Consider the following 20439-nt stretch of genomic DNA (forward strand, 5'->3'; position numbering starts at 1 on the left):
AAAACATCAGCGATCCACCTCCGTACTTTACAGTGGGAAAGGTGTTCCTTTCATCATAGGCCTTGTTGACGTTTATGGTTGTGGCCAAAAAGTTAAATTTTGGTCTCATCACTCCAAATTACCTTGTACCAGAAGTTTTGAGGCTTGAATCTGTGCTGTTTTGCGTATTGTAGGTGAGATACTTTGTGGCATTTGCGCAGTAATGGCTTTCTTCTGGCGACTTGACCATGCAGCCCATTTTTATTCAAGTGCCTCCTTATTCTGCATCTTGCCACAACGCTAGTTTCCAGAGAGTCCAGTATTTCAGCTGATGTTATTTGTGGGTTTTTCTTTGCATCCCGAACAATTTTCCTGGCAGTTGTGGACGATATTTTTGTTGGTTTACCTGACCGTGGTTTTGTTTTCACAGAGCCCCTGATTTTCCATTTGTTAATCACAGTTTGAACGCTGCTGACTGGCATTATCAATTCCTTCGTTATAATTTTGTATCCCTTTCCTGTTTTATACAGTTCAACTACCTTTTCCCGTAGATCCGTTGACAATTCTTTTGCTTTCCCCATGATTCACAATCCATAAACGTCAGTGGCTGGATGAAACATGCAAGAGTCTGTCTGGATCCCAGAAACTCACTCAGCTTTTATGCACACACACTGATTACAAGCAAACAGGTCACAGGTGAGGATGTCACCTTTAGTAGCCATGCTAACCCATTTTTGGCAACTTCTGTGCATGTTACCAGGCCAAAATCACCAGGGTATGTGAACTTTTTATCAGGGTCATTTGGATGTTTTGGGTTGCCATTATGATTTAAACAAGAGAAAACACAGTAGTTTGACAATAAATGGATTCACCCAACCACTAACCATGAGTGGAGAAAAAGTTTTGGTGTTGTCCTTTTTTTCAGAGAATGTGAATGATAAGAAAGCAAAAATTCTGCTGTGGTATGTAAATTTTTAAGCACAACTGTATATGGACTAGGAAATAAGTAAAATAACATGAGGCACTGTATCATATAACTTCTATAATATAACTGTGATACAGATAAACCATCTTTACAGTATAGATTCAGCTATGTACCTCCTGAACATAGAGGGTATGGAGGGGACAGGTAACAGCCAGCTGTCAACTACTACTTGTCACACTGCTGGACACGTCCTATAGCTGCACAAATACTTGACATATCTGGTTATATAGCACACAGTACCTGCAAGTGTCAGGAAACGTTTACTAAGGCATATTGACCCTTCCTAGTTCATGCATGCTATATTCCAGCTTATACATACGTAAGCAGTACTTACTGGGAATCTCTAAGACAGCGCAGTCGGAGGAACACTTAATACAGCGGTGAGGAGACAGATTACATATCCCAGCTCTAGTCTCTATCCTGGTAATGTAAGAGCAGCAGACATCCCCTGCACCTAATCGATGGCTTGCAGCAGTAAATTTCCACTCCAGGATCCCAGGGCTCAGAGTCTCTCTTGTTGCATCGGATATAGGCGGTGCTGCTTCTGGTAGAACCAGCTCTCTGCTCAACTTAGCAGCTCATCACAGGAATGTGTAGAAGACAAAAGACAAAATAAGGCTTCTGCCAAGAGAATCCTAGGAGGTTAAAGTCCCCGTCAGCAGGCAGAGCGCTCCAGAAGTGTCCGCCTTACTGGCTGCAGTTCACCTCTCCCGGGAATGAATACCTAACATACTGAAGCCATTATATAAGGGGGGACGAGCAATACCTGAACACAACACCACCGCCCCACTTATTAGCGCCATTTCGCTTTCTCTCTCGCTGCAAACTTGATTACGAAGCTGCACAGAAAAGACGTTCAGTTACATGTCTGACTTCGTTACACGGAGTGCGCACTTCTACTACTTTACTTGTGACTCCACAGGGGCCATTTTGATGCCCATTTTTGAATCACACAAAAGGTCCATTCGTGGAGACTTATTTATTTCGCTCTGTTTAGAAAGCGCTATCACATTCCGCACTGCTTTACATACATCATCGCTGTCCCCACTAGGGCTCACGATCTACATTTTCCTATCAGTAGGTGTTTGGAGAGTCGGCGGAAACCCACGCACACTCGGGGAGAACATACAAACTCCTTGCAGATGTTGTCCTTGGTGGGATTTGAACCCAGTGCTGCAATGCAATGCTGCTAACCACTGAGCCACCGTGCTGCCCTGGTATTTTGTACGCTATTATTGACGAAGGATGCGCTGGAGTAAAATGCACCAAATTCAGTAACAAGAATAATTTGTTGCATATTTCAGCTGCTGACAGAAATAGAAATGTACTCGAGTCGTGGGATGGATACACTCCTGGTATAAAATTTGTGCCACTTAATTAACATAAATAATTCATTCATCAACCACGCCACAGGAAAAAAACATAACAAATCTGCAATGTGTGCACAGGCCCTCACAGAGCATCTGTCTACAGGCTTTTGCCACGTAATCTGAAAGTTTTCAGAATGTCACCAGGAGGAGATCATCACTAAAGGACTAGAAAACCTGCTGCCATGCCATCCTCTGTATTCATGAGCTCTGTATAAACCCCGCCTCCAATGATTGGCTGCTTTCTGCCTATGAATAGAGTATGCAAAAAGCGGTCAATCGTTGGGGTGGGTGGGGTATATCTGCAGCAAGTAAAACTGTGATATTATAAAAACTGCAAAAAAAAAAAAAAAAGAAGTTATCATAAAGTCACTACCACAGGTAAAGCTCATTAACATTCATGGTGAAATCAAGGACATTTTCTGCCAAATGGTTCTCGGCAAGAAATGAACTATCTGAGAGACTAAGCATGTGCGATGGACCACGCCATTCACCTCCTCCAATGGAGAACTGGGGTCTTCTGATGGAGGTCACAGTAGTGGGAAAAATACTGATCTAATAATTATCACCTACCCAGGGGACGGGTGCTAATTTTTGGACACTGCCCTTCACCTGTGACTTTCTAGCTGTTGAAGAACTATGGGTATGTGCACACGTTGCAGATTTTGCTGCGGATCTGCAGCAGATTGGCCGCTGTGGATTCGCAGCAGTTTTCCCTGAGTTTACAGTACAATGTAAACCTATGGAAAACAAAATCAGTAGTGCACATGCGGGAAAAAACACGCGGAAACGTAGCGTTGTTTATTCCGCAGCATGTCAAATCTTTACACCTGCTCCATAATAGGAATCCGCAGGTGTAAAACCGCAGGTGGAATCCGCACAAAAACCGCAGAAAAATCGCGATAAATCCGCAGGAAATCCGCAGAGCAGTTTACCTGCGGATTTACCAAAATCAGTCCGGATAAATCTGCAGAATAATCCGAGGCATGTGCACGTGGACTATACCTATCAGCATGCAATGATAGGTGCCACACTGTCGTAGGGTTGACTTCACCGATGGCATACATTACCTTCACTGCGAAGAAGGAGCAGACCTTCTACAATTATTACAGTCTATCTGAAAATGTGTGTATCATGATTCAGTGTTTCAATGGTATAATGTAACAAGTGTTCTGCACCGCACACGAGGACCATTCATTGGGCTTCTCCAGGGACTTGCTACAGAGCGAGGAATGTGTCGGGGAGGCCACTTTTATACATACACGTTAAGAATACATTGTACAGTAGGTGATGCACGTTCTGTAACGTCTACTTTACATACATACTTCAGTGTATAACTGTCAAACAATCCCTATTACATAGTAACATAGTAACATAGTTAGTAAGGCCGAAAAAAGACATTTGTCCATCCAGTTCAGCCTATATTCCATCAAAATAAATACCCAGATCTACGTCCTTCTACAGAACCTAATAATTGTATGATACAATATTGTTCTGCTCCAATATTGTTCTGCTATTAGTTCTCAATTGTAAATTATCACATGTCTTAAGGCCGAATACACACATCCGTGTGTACAAGTAAAGACCTGGGTGCAGGTCTCCTGACCCGAACTGGTCAGCCACATATATGCCAATGACGCTGTTGGGTTCAGATTGGGAGACCCGCGGCCGGCCTGTGCAACACACGTGCGAATGCAGCCTGTTACAGATTTAGGACTCTAACCTATGAAAAAGTCTTAAAGAAAGAAATCCAGCACCTGAAATAAGTCTAGAAAAATCATACTTGCAAACTCTTCCAAAAGGCTACAGGAAAAAGGGGCGACCTTCTAAACACCTTGAATAGTAAGGAAAACTTCTGTTAAGTGCCAGATCCTACTGAAAACCCGCTCTCATGCCAGAAAGCACTGTTTCAGAATGACTTTTCCTTGGAAGAGACATGCATGAGACTACAGGGAAACTTCAGGGTACACTGACCTGTCCTTCCAGGTGGGCTGTTTACAGAGCTGGCAAGTATGCATAAGATCTGGAGGAAAAAAGGCAATCTGTGGTATTTTACTGCTGGTGAAAATTGTGCACAATTTACAACCTTATTTTTGAAAATGGCGCATAAGGCTTCTTTCACACTTCCGTCGGTATGGTGCCGTCACAATGCATCGACGCGACGTACCGACGGACGCTGTGAAAATTCGGCACAACGTGGGCAGAGGATGCTGTTTTTTAACGCATCCACTGCCCACTGTAAAGTCCCGCGGAGGAGGGGGCGGAGTTCCGGCCGCGCATGCACCGTCGGAAACGCAGGATCCGACGTACGAAAAAATGTTCCCTTGAACATTTTTTTCGATACGATGGTCCGCCAAAACACAACGCATCCAGTGCACGTCGGACGCGACGTATGGCCATACGTCGCGATCCGTCGGCAATACAAGTCTTTGGGCAAAAAAACGCATCCTGCGGGCAACTTTGCAGGATGCGTTTTTTTGCACAGAACGACGCTTTGCGACGGAGGCCAAACGATGCAAGTATGAAAGAGGCCTAAAAGTAAAAGGTGAGCACTATTGCTAGGCCCACCCAACTATACACATTTTAGTACCTAGATTAGGCTTCTTTCACACTTGCGTCGTGTGGCGACCGTCACAATGCGTCGGTGCGATGTATCGATGGATGCGTCAAAAATAGTGATGGATGGTGGACAACCAGCTTCTCGTAATCACCTTGACTGGCGGCACTATGGAGGCCCTGACAAAGGTGGAGTGGTGCTTGTGCCCAGTTTTCTACAAGACCACATAAGCGAGTAGCAAATTGTAAGTCACATGACAAAAAACAGACAAATATATTTAAAACATCAACCAAATGTGCTATAACTTTTATTAAGCAGAAAGCCCTAATTAAACAAACAGCGATGTATTACAAGCGAAAAGTACAACTTGTCCCTAAAAGAAAAAAAAAAAAAGAAGCCTCAGGCGGCTTTGTTTTAGCAAAAGAAAAAATAACAAAACTTAAATTCCGATATGCCGAGCTCAAATAAGTTTATTTTGTGTGATCTCAAAGTCCAAAAATGGCTTAAAGGGAACCGGTCAGCCCCCCAGGCATTTGAAACTTAAAGAGCCACCTTGTGCAGCAGTAATGCTGCATTCTGACAAGATGGCTCTTTTAGTTATTGGTGCTGTAAATGTAAAGAATCATTTGTGGAATGTTGGGTGAAAGGTCCGCAGCTATGAGATGTTTGTTATTTATTGTACTGCTTAAAGGAACACCCCCCCCCCCCCCACCACCCCTCAGGCATTTGAAACTAAAAGAGCCACCTTGTGCAGCAGTAATGCTGCATCCTGACAAGGTGGCTCTTTTAGTTCTGGGTGCTGTAAATGCAGAAATAATCCGTTTTGTAATTTGTCCTAAAAGCCTTTCTTCAGTCCTGGAGGCAGGCCTTTCCCCCCTGCTGCAGACACCACACAGCAGTCACTCAAGTCTTCTCGGCGCTACCTCCTCACCGCTGTTTGTTTTGAAATGAGCCGGCGCCTGCGCTCTTTTGTCTTGTCTTGCCTTGCCTGGGGCAGGCGCAGTGAGCGCTGCCCGTCTGACCTCATATGCAGTCTCGCTGACTGCGCCTGTGCGGCTGCCCTGCTTGTGAATCCCAGCCCCTCAGTAACTTATGATTTATTCACACTGTGGGGCTGGGATTCACAAGCAGGGCGGCCGCACAGGCGCAGTCAGCGAGACTGCATATGAGGACAGACGGGCAGCGCTCACTGCGCCTGCCCCAGGCAAGGCAAGACAAGACAAAAGAGCGCAGGCAGATTTCAAAACAGCGGTGAGGAGGTGGCGCCGAGAAGACCTGAGTGACGGCTGTGAGGCGTCTGCAGCAGGGGGGAAAGGCCTGCCTCCAGGACTGAAGACAGGTATTTAGGACAAATTACAAAACGGATTATTTCTGTATTTACAGCACCCAGAACTAAAAGAGCCACCTTGTCAGGATGCAGCATTACTGCTGCACAAGGTGGCTCTTTTAGTTTCAAATGCCTGAGGGGTGGTGGTGGGGGGGGGGGGGGGTGTGTTCCTTTAAGCAGTACAATAAATAACAAACATCTCATAGCTGCGGACCTTTCACCCAACATTCCACAAATGATTCTTTACATGTTATTTTTTGGAATGCTGGTCCATTTCAAGCTCAGCAAAAAGCTATTTTTTTTATTTCTACGAGTTTCAAATGTGGAGTTGTTTAGAAATCAGAACCTAATAAAATAAGTGGTGGCATCTCCTCCTCAGGCTGGGGTCACAAGTGATGCTTGGGGCACGTGCAGCGCGAGCCTGGGTTGCATCGGCTAAGAAGTTGGTCCCTAAATGTTGCCGTGGCTTTTCGCTGCATCATCAGAAATTACTGCTATTGAGCTCCTTATTTCCAAAAGAATATTCAGAAGGTAGAGTCAGTTCAAAGGCGGCGAGCAGATTATTACATGGGATGAAAAGCCTCTCTTATGAGGAGAGACTGGAAAATATAGGCTTCTTTAGCTTAGAAGAAAAACGCCTCCTATGAGATCTCATTAATAGGTACACAGAAAAAAACAGACTAGGTCCTATAAATGGGGATCACCACAATACGGAAATGGCACTTATGTGAACACAGTTTTATTAGGAAACACATGAAAAATGACAAAAACACTCACATTTAAAAAGCATAGCCATGCTATAAACAGCCCCTGATACGGCAGTGACCCACATAGGACTCAAAGATATAATGGCATATACAATGTGTTATCATAGAACCAATCTGGCCATAGTATGATGCATTTATGAAGATGACAAAATAAATATACAAACCAATAACAGATATGTACAATTACCAGAATGTGGAGCTCACATTAACATGTTGATCCCTGCACCCAAAGTCCAAAATGAAGGACCACACCAAATAAACCTACCTAACAATTCGGACACAGATATGCATATGGATGCGTAGAATGAAAGATAACAGGGACCGTTAGCAAGCAATACAGCCACTTGTAATAAGTGACCTATGATGTACCACCAAAAAATATGATTATGATAATGTTTGCCTCTGGTCCATATGTGACCTTGAAACTCTCCCTGTGTTATTTCATTATAATAATCATATTTTTTGGTGGTACATCATAGGTCACTTATTACAAGTGGCTGTATTGCTTGCTAACGGTCCCTGTTATCTTTCATTCTACGCATCCATATGCATATCTGTGTCCGAATTGTTAGGTAGGTTTATTTGGTGTGGTCCTTCATTTTGGACTTTGGGTGCAGGGATCAACATGTTAATGTGAGCTCCACATTCTGGTAATTGTACATATCTGTTATTGGTTTGTATATTTATTTTGTCATCTTCATAAATTATCTGGGGGAGTGCCAAGGCGCTATGGTCTATATGCATCATACTATGGCCAGATTGGTTCTATGATAATGTATATGCCATTATACCTTTGATTCCTATGTGGGTTACTGCCGTATCAGGGGCTGTTTATAGCATGGCTATGCTTTTTAAATAAGAGTGTTTTTGTCATTTTTCATGTGTTTCCTAATAAAGTTGTGTTCACATAAGTGCCATTTCCGTTTTGTGGTGATCCCCATTTATAGGACCTAGTCTGTTTTTCTCTGTGTACGTTAATCTTCTTACAGGTCCTGGTGGTATCCCACTGTCCGTGGTGCCCCCTTATATTTATTTTGTTATCTCATTAATAGGTATAAATACGTGTGTGGTCAATACAAAGTGACTGGCACTGGACCTATTCCTTCTAAAGACCTCATCAAGGCCCAGGGGGCATCACTACGTGTGGAGGAAAGGGGAATGATAATTTATTCATACATCTTTGAGTCACAGAAAAACAACATGGCTCTGTAGACTTCTAGGCCAATGATCCTTCAGCTGACAAAGGCCAAGAGAGCGTTGTAGCCCATCGGACTGTATGGTTCTACTCCCGAAGTGTGAAGGAAGCCTCAGACGAGATGTGTGCAGAGACTAAGACCCCGCCACAAGAGAGGACAAGTTCTGAATACAAGGGAATGGTTCACTTTTTTTTTTTTCACTAATGAAAATGAGGTACTGATACGTGTTCTTTTTTACTACCATAATTTGCTTTTTTGTAAATTATGTTCTGATGGTGAATTTATTTATTTGACTTTACGTTGATGATTACGGAGGCATTCATCTTGCCTGAGCTATTAACAGCATATATGGATATGCTTTATAGAAGTCACAGACATCAAATGACTGGAGATTCCTATTGATTTCTATGAAAGAGTTTCCTGGTATGCTCTGTGACCTGTGCAGAGGTCATTGTGCAGAGAGGGGAGGAGGCGAGCTGTGACCATCACCTACAGTGAATGCGATCCTGTGTCATCCATATCTAGGTGATGTTTTTACTGTAATCCTGCCTGTGGTGATAATGAGATGAGATTTATGGTATTTTTACATGCAGTTTACCACTTCCCAGTTGCAAGAGTGCTACACTACGAGGAGCAGGTCCCTTCCTTACTGTTTCTTCTGCTAAGATATAATGATAAACCGGATTGTCAGGATCTGCTGCCACGTGTGAGTGTAGAGGTTGAGCACTCGCCCCTCTCCAGCGCTCGTTATTTTTTGTATAAAGTATAGATTTTAACCTCTGGTAATCTTGTGGTCGAATCCTAAAAACAGGAGGAATTTGCAAAAAAGTGGGTACTTGGTGGCAGGGTTAAAATGTCTGGATTTTTGCAATGTAAATGTTGGCAAGTATATGCCGGGATGACTGCCAAGAAGAGATCTCTACAGAACAGCAAGTGTCTGTTCATGATGGGGTTAAGTGGCTCGTGTTGGAACTGCATCATTTCAGGATTTTTCCCCCACTATTATGGATAGTGAAACAACAAATAAATGAAAAAGAAAATTACCAAAAAATATTGAAAAATACATCTAAAAAAGGAGTCTCTACAATTTAAACAGAGAATGCAATCAAATAAATTACTCAACCCATCACCCATGGGGTCCTTACTGTCTGATGACATGAAGGGCAGGGGACCTCTGCAAATAATTACCGTCCTCAGCAGTGATGGTAGTACGGCCTTATAATAATAATAATCATCTTTATTTTTATATAGCGCTAACATATTCCGCAGCGCTTTACAGACATCATCATCTCTGTCCCCAATGGGACTCAAAATCTAAATTCCCTATCAGTATGTCTTTGGAATGTGGGAGGAAACCGGAGAACCCGGAGGAAACCCACGCAAACACGGAGAGAACATACAAACTCTTTGCAGATGTTGTCCTTTGTGGGATTAGAACCCAGGACTCCAGCGCTGCAAGGCTGCTGTGCTAACCACTGAGCCACCGTGCTGCCTTCATGGTCCATTATTAGCAGGACGGATCCCACAGACCGATGGGACCACAAACGTGTGTGGGGAGGGTGGGCACTTACCAGGGGAGTAAAGTATTTTCACATTTACATGTATAACCCCGGCTACAACAACTTGATTTAAAAGAAGCCATTATCTGATTACACATCCTTTATAACTTGATAATGCGCCAGAGATATCAGCCATAAGGAGCAATATTTCCCATGCAAATCACCCTGAAACACCAAGCCGCAGGGTCAGATAGTCATCACACATACTAGATGACAGCTTTACGACAGGTGTGGCCCTAATCATATATTTCATTACATGGAGTAACAAGTCATAAAATCGAATTAGTTTACAAAGCTCAGATCTGTTCAGGGTTTTCCCACAAATAAAATTCATTTCAATCAATAGATCTTTGAACAATAATAAGTTCTACAATTGGATTTATTTAAAGGGAACCTGTCACCCGCAAAATCGAAGGTGAGCTAAGGCCACCGGCATCAGGGGCTTATCTTCAGCATTCTGTAATGCTGTAGATAAGCCCCAGATGTATCCTGACAGAGGAGAGAAAGAGGTTAGATTATACTCACCCAGGGGCGGTCCCGGTTCTGTTCTGGTCTGATGGGCGTCGCGGTCCGGGGCCTCCCATCTTCTTATGATGACGTCATCTTCTTACAATGACGTCCTCTTCTTGTCTTCCTGCCGCAGACCGCGCACTGCAGTACTTTGCTCTGCCCTCAACAGGGCAGACAGTATGCCTGCGCCGGAGCCGCAGCGTGAAGACAAGATGAGGACATCGTAAGAAGATGGGAGACCCCGGACCGCGACGCCCATCGGCTCGGACCGCCCCTGGATGAGTATAATCTAACATCTTTTTCTCATCTTTCAGGATACATTGGGGGCTTATGTACAGCATTACAGAATGCTGTAGATAAGCCCCTGATGCCGGTGGGCTTAGCTCAACTTCCATTTTGGGAGTGACAGGTTCCCTTTAATAAAAATGTTTCTGTGCTGAGATAATCTTCTAAATGTGCCCCTGCTGTGTACTGTGTAATGGCTGTGTCTGACCGTACAGGGACATGGTCTTATCATACCACAGCTCCTGGGCAGGGAGGACGCAAAAGAGAGAATACAGACAGGACATCATGGGATCACAGATGATTCTTTTTGTCATTCACAGTCTGGAGGCAGCCGAGGGGCCGGGGATCACAAACAGGAAGGAGGAGACCCCCTGTACAGTCCGGCCCCTGTGCACTGAAAACTAATTAGAATATAACTTCAAATGGTGATTAAAGAAGAACCACAATGCAGATTTCTTCACCAAAGGAGTCACTGTAATCACAGCGCCATTACAGCCATGTCTTTACTTTACAAAATCGTGCTGACGGGTTCTCCTTAAGGCCGGGATCACACACAGCGAGATACGGCTGAGTCTCGCTGGTTAAAACCCAACTCTTGCACCGGCACTCCGGAGCAGAGAGTGCGGCCGCACAGCAATACATGGAGCCGCACGCTCTGGACTGCCGGAGCTTGTTTTTAACTTGCGAGACTCGGCCGTATCTCGCTGTAGTGTGACTCCGGCCTGAGGCTGCATATTGTTGTGTGAGCAACACCCCCTTGTAAGAACAATAAAAATCAGCACCGAAAATATCTGGAATCTTATATGGTGGATTTAAAAAAAAATGAAACAGAAAACAAAACAGAACAAACAAAAAAGAATACTCAGGGGCGCAGAAGAAGAATGACAGGTCCTCTTTAATGCAGGACAATTATTTTGCCATTCAAGACAAATTATGACTAAGGTGAGATAAATTTAAACTAAAACTCATGAAATTCCATATAAAATAGAATTAATGGACTGGACCACCTCCATTAACAGGGACCTGTCAGCCATTTCAAACCGCCTGAAGCATGAGCTGTAGTGATGAGCGAATGTGCTCGGGTAACGTCTTCTCCGGGCACGCTCGGGTGCCATCCAACCATCTGGGAGTGCTCATATATTATGTTCAAGCCCCTGCAGCTGCATGATTTGCGGTTGTGAGGGTATGTGCAGAATTTCGGCATTAGGCAGCACTTTGGACGCAGCACATGTCCAGTACATGAAAAGCGCTGCCAGCTATTGAATGCAGGTGAATACGCATGTGTTCATTGAACCGTGTGGAATAACCGCACCCTATACATTGTACGAGTGAAATTTATGTTGTGTAGACTCCTGTCTCTGCAAGATAAATAGACATGCTGCGGTCTGGAAAGACGCGCCACATGTCTGTCTCCGCAGGTGCTGATGCACTCATAGTGAATATGGGATTTCTTGAACTCCCATCCACTATACTGTAACAGCTGGACGCTGTGGGTTGGACACTGCGGATGTATGCAGCATCCAACCCGCAGTGTTTACTGGGAACATACCCTTAGACAGCCTCAACACATGTAGGGATTTGCCTGTTTGTTAGGGAATTAACATACAAACTCCTTGCAGATGTTGTCCTTGGTGGGATTTGAACCCAGGACCCTAGTGCTGCAAAGCTGCATTTTTAACCACTGAGTCACCGTCCTGTCCACGTATGCTGTCACAAGGGGAAAAAAATAACACTTTAATGGTCAATTTACTCATGTTCTAACAAAGGGCTGATATTTTATGAGTTTATATTTTATAAGGAATATAATGATCGACTAAATACAGACCTCTAAGCACCATCATATATGACTGCTTGCCTACAGTCTTAGGGTATGTGCACACGTAGATGGAACCTCTGCGGATTTTTCCGCACCTGTTTTGAGAAATCCGCAGGTAAAAATCACTGCGTTTTACCTGCGGATTTACCGTGGATTTTATGCAGATTCCACCTCCGGATTCCTATTATGTAACAGGTGTAAACCGCTGCGGAATCCGCACAAAGAATGAACATGCTGCGGAATAAACAACGCAGCGTTTCCGTGCGTTTTTTCCCCGCAGCATGTGCACTGCGGATTTTGTTTTCCATAGGTGTACATGGTACTGTAAACTCATGGAAAACAGCTGCCAATCCACAGCGTCAAAACCGCTGCGGATCCGCCGTAAAATGCGCAACGTGTGCACATACCCTTAGAGCTGGAGATGCGTCAAGTGTAGTAGTGATCAATAGGACATAACTTGCCATCATTGATCCCAGTAAGTATACACTAAAGTCAGGGTCTCCTGGGCCCCCAACAGATGGTGCAAGTAGATAATATTCAGCTGCAGATTAAAGGTACCTTCACACTAAACAACTTCACAACGATATCGCTAGCGATCCGTGACGTTGCAGCGTCCTGGCTAGCGATATCGTTGTGTTTGACACAATCAGGATCCTGCTGTGATGTCGTTGGTCGCTGCAGAAAGTCCAGAACTTTATTTCGTCGCTGGATCTCCCGCTGACATCGCTGAATCGGCGTGTGTGAAGCCAATTCAGCGATGTCTTCACTGGTAACCAGGGTAAACATCGGGTTACTAAGCGCAGGGCTGCACTTAGTAACCCGATGTTTACCCTGGTTACCAGCGTAAAAGTAAAAAAAACAAACACTACATACTTACCTTCAGCTGTCTGTCCCCGGCGCTCTGCTTCTCTGCACTCCTCCTGCATCCTGTGTCAGCGTCGCCAGCCGGAAAGCACAGCGGTGACGTCACCGCTCTGCTTTCCGGCTGACCGGCGCTGACAGTGCAGAGGAAAGCAGAGCGTCGGAGGACAGACAGCTGAAGGTAAGTATGTAGTGTTTGTTTTTTTTTACTTTTACGATGGTAACCACGGTAAACATCGGGTTACTAAGCGTGGCCATGCGCTTAGTAACCCGATGTTTACCCTGGTTACCGGCATCGTTGGTCGCTGGAGAGCTGTCTGTGTGACAGCTCTCCAGCGACCAAACAGCGACGCTGCAGCGATCGACGACATCGTTGTCGGTATCGCTGCAGCGTCGCTTAGTGTGAAGGTACCTTAAGTAGAGAGAACACAGGGCTTATTGTCTGCTTAAATTAACAGCTATAAAAGAGTGAGGGTATAAATCAGTCCCAATGAACAATCCTCCAAGAATCCTCCAAGAATACTGTATTTCGAGACTGGAGATTATATATATATATACAGTACAGACCAAAAGTTTGGACACACCTTCTCATTTAGATTTTTCTGTATTTTCATGACTATGAAAATTGTAAATTCACATTGAAGGCATCAAAACTATGAATTAACACAAGTGGAATTATATACTTTTGTGGTGACTGTGGAGGCCAGGTCATCTGGTGTAGCACCCCATCACTCTCCGTCTTGGTCAAATAGCCCTTACACAGCCTGGAGGTGTGTTTGGCGTCACTGTCCTGTTGAAAAATAAATGATGGTCCAACTAAACGCAAACCGGATGGAATAGCATGCTGCTGCAAGATGCTGTGGTAGCCATGCTGGTTCAGTATACCTTCAATTTTTAATAAATCCCCAACAGTGTCACCAGCAAAGCACCCCCACACCATCACACCTCCTCCTCCATGCTTCACGGTGGGAACCAGGCATGTAGAGCCCATCCGTTCACCTTTTCTTCGTCGCACAAAGACAGTGGTTGGAACCAAAGATCTCAAATTTGGACTCGTCAGACCAAAGCACAGATTTCCACTGCTCTAATGTCCATTCCTTGTGTTATTTAGCCCAAACAAGTCTCTTCTGCTTGTTGCTTGTCCTTAGCAGTGGTTTTCAGACTGACTGACCTTCATTTCGTAAAGTAATGATGGCCACTCGTTTTTCTTTACTTAGCTGCTTTTTTCTTGCCATGATGCCTTCAGTGTAAATTTACAATTTTCATAGTCATCAAAATATAGAAAAATCTTTAAATGAGAAGGTGTGAAGCTATAAAGTGGAGAAAGGGCATGTAAGGCTACTTTCACACTAGCGTTAACTGCAATCCGTCACAATGCGACGTTTTGCAGAAAAAACGCATCCTGCAAAAGTGCTTGCAGGATGCGTTTTTTCCCCATAGACTTGTATTGACGACGCATTGCGACGGATTGCCACACGTCGCATCCGTCGTGCGACGGATGAGTCGTGCTTTGGCGGACCGTCGGGAGCAAAAAACGCTACATGTAACGTTTTTTGCTCCTGACGGACCGCTTTTTCCGACTGCGCATGCGCGGCCGGAACTCCGCCCCGCACCTCACAATGGGGCAGCGGATGCGCCGGAGAAATGCATCTGCTGCCTCCGTTGTGCAGTGCATTAAACGCTAGCGTCGGAATCTCTGCCCGACGCATTGCGACGGGGAGATTCCGACGCTAGTGTAAAAGTAGCCTAATATACATATCTTATTATCTCCCTCAATGACTCAAGGTCATAAAAGTTAATTAGGGTTTCCATGGTATACTTTTTGCTGCATGATCTCATACACAGAATGAGTCATATAAAAATAATAAAAATGTTGCCTATTGGGACCTGTGCACATGTATACGGTTTCTGCACAGCTTTAGGAGAAGGATCCAACTAAGACACTAAAAAAAAAAAAAAAACAATTTTGCACTATTTTCTGGCGAAGTACAGAAATATTAGTCTTAATTAACACCATTGCTAACGAACTGTTGATACAATGTAAGGTTCAATAACAAGCAATCACAACACAACAGTTACCATCTGCTGCTGAGAAGTGACAATGTTGCTGTCAGACAAAAAGTAACTGTAAGCAGTGTCACATTTGGTGACTGTTCCGCGTTCCTAAAATATGAGGTTTGGGAATCTGTCGCCAGGTTTTTGCTGCTCACTCTCAGGGCTGTAGATGTACATTTATGTTATTTGAGTCACCGTTTTGTGATGAGAATAACTTAACGTTTCCATCAATGGAGTTGTGTAAGAAGCATTAGAACAAGGCTCTGCATGAGCGGCTTGTCAAACTGGAGCCATCACTATCAACTTCATTAAGCTTCAGCTATTTCACAGTTGTTTCCTGAGCTAAATCACTTAAACATATTGAGATTCTTGGAAACACCACACCTAGGGCTATGCTACCATTAAACGGAGGGCTTCATTAGTAAAGTACAATAATAAGCACATGTTCACATTCTGCAGCTACAGATTAGTCATCAGCATGAAGATAGTTATGGGGCACAAGCAGATATCTATATATTTCTGTGCAATGTAATATTTTATCAAGTAGATATTAAAGATCTAGCCCAAGCCAACAAGCAATGCAAAAGACAAACACAAAAACTCCACCTATCGCATACAATGTAAATGTCCCGCCATGCTGGCCAGTGCAGCTGCTCCTGTTCTCAATGCCGATCTTCACTGCCCAGGAGCGGTAGCGGCACACGTGCCCATTGCTATCAGAATCAATCAATGGTCTCAGTGGTGATGCTGTGATGTATGATTTGAGACCTCGGAGGGAATTGAGTGGCTGCAGAAGTCACAATTCCATGCGACCACTGCAGCCAATCACTAGCCTCGGCACATCTCCTATGCAGTAAACAAAAACACTAAAGGGCTCATGGAGAGGTCTGTGGATCTCGGCACGCAATGCGTGGATTAGCCATGGTTTGGGTCTACAAGACCTTCTTCAGACAGATGGCATTATGAATACTGTGCTATTTAGATGAAACAGCGCTGTGCAATAAAGGGATATGCGCATATCTCCTGGGCATCACATCCCTTTACTACACAGCGCCGTTTCACCAATATAACACATGTTTTGCACAGAGATCTTGTGCACGCACCACGTGTTCCCATCCTATTGCAGGTACTTTCCTTGCCACGGGCAATGGGCTCACTGATACACATCACAACATTGCAGACCATGGAAGCGGCATAAGGTGGGATTAAAAGGGGGTTGCCCCATTTCAAAAATCACTTCTCTGTTGGCTCATGGATGCAAAAAAAATAAAAAATACCAAATTGAGCTTTTACTCACCCTTCCTAGATCCAGTGCTGTTTCCCGCCGCTGCTTTGGTATGTTACATCACATTGATAGTGCTGCAGCCAATCACTGAGCTCATAGGTTCTGCTGAAGAAAACAAGATGCCTAGCTCAATGATAGGTTGCAGCGCTGTCAAAATTATGTCACGACTACAGCTGATCAGCAGAGGCAAGAGGTAGAACGTGAATAAGAGCTCAGTTTATTGGTTGTTTTGTGTTTATGGGCCTATGGGGAAATAATAACTGAAATGGGACAACCCCTTTAAGGAGAAGAATCAGAGCCCTGGAATGGAACTTGGGGCACTTGCTAGGTCATTTATATCTTGAATGTTAATTTTATTAACATTCTTCAATAGATCAGCGACGACACAGATGAGTATGAACAGGTCTTACGCTACACAGCACTGTAGATGGGTCAGCAGACATAAAACAGGACAATCGGCTCTTTAATGATCATGGGAAGATCTTAGTGGCAATTACAAGTAGGTGCAGTGGGAGGAACGTAGGTGGTGCAGCAATAATAAACCAAAAAGGCTTCCTAATATCATTCATCCGGATATGATGTGTCTGATATAATATGAATAAGCAGAACGGACGCCCATTAAACTAAGTCTTTCTGAGACAGATCTCCCTCCTCGTTCCCTCTCTGAGCACAATCCATTCATAACTTCCTAATCTTCATCAGGGACATTACTATTCTTTCCACCTTTTGAAGTAAAATGTGGAAACACTAAGTCTTTGTCTGGAAATCCTCATCTCCGTCATTAAAGGGGGCAGGAAATACAATGTCACATTATTGTAGACTGGTCCCAGCAATAAATTTAAAAGGATAAATAATGAAGCGCTTTATACTCTTAAATAAAGTGAACCTGTCACCCAGGCAAACCGCATTAATGGTGGAAATGTGTGCCAACAGGACACCTTCAGTGGGAGCCAGTAGCGCCCATCTTGGCACGCTATCCCGCCTTACAATGCTGGCGTGGCAGATAGCCGGTCAAGTGCTCATGGACCAAGGTCCGACATTCCTGCACAGGCCAGTCAGGTGCTCATGGATCCAGGTCCGACGTTCCTGCACAAGCCGGTCAGGTGCTCATGGACCCAGGTCCGACATTCCTGCACAAGCCAGTCAAGTGCTCATGGATCCAGGTCCGACATTCCTGCACAAGCCAGTCAGGTGCTCATGGATCAAGGTCCGACATTCCTGCACAAGCCGGTCAAGTGCTCATGGATCCAGGTCCGACATTCCTGCACAAGCCGGTCAGGTGCTCATGGATCCAGGTCCGACGTTCCTGCACAAGCCGGTCAGGTGCTCATGGATCCAGGTCCAACATTCCTGCACAAGCCGGTCAGGTGCTCATGGATCCAGGTCCGACATTCCTGCACAAGCCGGTCAGGTGCTCATGGATCCAGGTCCGACATTCCTGCACAAGCCGGTCAAGTGCTCATGGATCCAGGTCCGACATTCCTGCACAAGCCAGTCAGGTGCTCATGGATCCAGGTCCGACATTCCTGCACAAGCCGGTCAAGTGCTCATGGATCCAGGTCCGACATTCCTGCACAAGCCGGTCAGGTGCTCATGGATCCAGGTCCGACGTTCCTGCACAAGCCGGTCAGGTGCTCATGGATCCAGGACCAACATTCCTGCACAAGCCGGTCAGGTGCTCATGGATCCAGGTCCGACATTCCTGCACAAGCCGGTCAGGTGCTCATGGATCCAGGTACGACATTCCTGCACAAGCCGGTCAGGTGCTCATGGATCCAGGTCCGACATTCCTGCACAAGCCGGTCAAGTGCTCATGGATCCAGGTCCGACATTCCTGCACAAGCCGGTCAGGTGCTCATGGATCCAGGTCCGACGTTCCTGCACAAGCCGGTCAGGTGCTCATGGATCCAGGTCCGACATTCCTGCACAAGCCGGTCAGGTGCTCATGGATCCAGGTCCGACATTCCTGCACAAGCCGGTCAGGTGCTCATGGATCCAGGTCCGACATTCCTGCACAAGCCGGTCAGGTGCTCATGGATCCAGGTCCGACATTCCTGCACAAGCCGGTCAAGTGCTCATGGATCCAGGTCCGACATTCCTGCACAAGCCGGTCAGGTGCTCATGGATCCAGGTCCGACGTTCCTGCACAAGCCGGTCAGGTGCTCATGGATCCAGGTCCGACATTCCTGCACAAGCCGGTCAGGTGCTCATGGATCCAGGTCCGACATTCCTGCACAAGCCGGTCAGGTGCTCATGGATCCAGGTCCGACGTTCCTGCACAAGCCGGTCAGGTGCTCATGGATCCAGGACCAACATTCCTGCACAAGCAGGTCAGGTGCTCATGGATCCAGGTCCGACATTCCTGCACAAGCCGGTCAGGTGCTCATGGATCCAGGTACGACATTCCTGCACAAGCCGGTCAGGTGCTCATGGATCCAGGTCCGACATTCCTGCACAAGCCGGTCAAGTGCTCATGGATCCAGGTCCGACATTCCTGCACAAGCCGGTCAGGTGCTCATGGATCCAGGTCCGACGTTCCTGCACAAGCCGGTCAGGTGCTCATGGATCCAGGACCAACATTCCTGCACAAGCCGGTCAGGTGCTCATGGATCCAGGTCCGACATTCCTGCACAAGCCGGTCAGGTGCTCATGGATCCAGGTACGACATTCCTGCACAAGCCGGTCAGGTGCTCATGGATCCAGGTCCGACATTCCTGCACAAGCCGGTAAGGTGCTCATGGATCCAGGTCCGACGTTCCTGCCCAAGCCGGTCAGGTGCTCATGGATCCAGGTCAGACATTCCTGCACAAGCCGGTCAGGTGCTCAGGATCCAGGTCCGACATTCCTGCACAAGCCGGTCAGGCGCTTATGGATCCAGGTCCGACATTCCTGCACAAGCCAGTCAGGTGCTTATGGATCGAGGTCCAACGTTCCTGCACAAGCCGGTCAGGTGCTCAGGATCCAGGTCCGACATTCCTGCACAAGCCAGTCAGGTGCTTATGGATCCAGGTCCGACATTCCTGCACAAGCCGGTCAGGTGCTCAGGATCCAGGTCCGACATTCCTGCACAAGCCAGTCAGGTGCTTACGGATCCAGGTCCGACATTCCTGCACAAGCCGGTCAGGTGCTCGTGGATCCAGGTCCGACGTTCCTGCACAAGCCGGTCGGGTGCTTATGAATCCAGGTCCGACATTCCTGCACAAGCCGGTCAGGTGCTTATGGATCCAGGTCCGACATTCCTGTATAAGCTGGTCAGGTGCTCGTGGATCCAGGTCCGACGTTCCTGCATAAGCCGCAGTTGCCTCATTTGCCAGGTCAATAGTTAGAGAGGTACTTGAAAGCAGGGATAGTGCTTTATATAAATACAAGGGCTTTTACAAAATGCCCAGGAAGATATGAGAATAGAGTTACGCAACTTGTCAAATGTCATATAGTTCATGCAAAAAGAGTAACAGAAAATGGAAAGACATGGCAGCGCCACTCTCACCCAGCCTTTATATGGCTTCCGGATTTCATGGGAGGCTACAGCATGTGGGTAACTAAATGATGGCGGGTAGTTATGTGGCCTCAGCACCTGGGGGCTTTGTGGATAAAGCTGCATTCACTTATCCATGATTTACCAGCTGAGGGTTTCACGACCTGAATACAGCAGCCCCACGTGCATATATGAGGCTGTCAAAACACAATACCAGTCCATCCACAGTGGTCTGTGCCCGGCCCATGATACAAATATGTGAATCCAGCTCAAGACCTACCTCCCCAGATGGGACTATTCCCGGCAGATGCACAACTGCATACTGTGGAGATGTGCCCATTGTCTGGGAAGACAGCGCACATGTGCGTCTCACATCTACAGGTCCCAATTTACAGGCTGATGCCGGCCGCCTCCA

At 45.9% G+C, this 20439-nt stretch overlaps 1 protein-coding gene across 2 annotated transcripts in view; it reads right to left on the minus strand.

Moving 5' to 3' along the window:
• Positions 1-20439, minus strand: part of CAB39L (calcium binding protein 39 like) — a 116643-nt gene that overhangs the window by 79807 nt on the left and 16397 nt on the right. The window contains exon 1 of one of the 2 annotated variants that reach the window (XM_069758847.1): positions 1299-1547. The exons of the other annotated variant lie outside the window; for it this stretch is intronic. The gene's annotated coding sequence lies outside the window, so the exon portion shown is untranslated. Of the gene's footprint in view, positions 1-1298; positions 1548-20439 lie in introns of those variants that run through there. 2 annotated transcript variants of the gene reach the window in all.

This window comes from Ranitomeya imitator, chromosome 3 (assembly GCF_032444005.1).
Source record: "Ranitomeya imitator isolate aRanImi1 chromosome 3, aRanImi1.pri, whole genome shotgun sequence".
Lineage (NCBI taxonomy): Eukaryota > Metazoa > Chordata > Amphibia > Anura > Dendrobatidae > Ranitomeya > Ranitomeya imitator.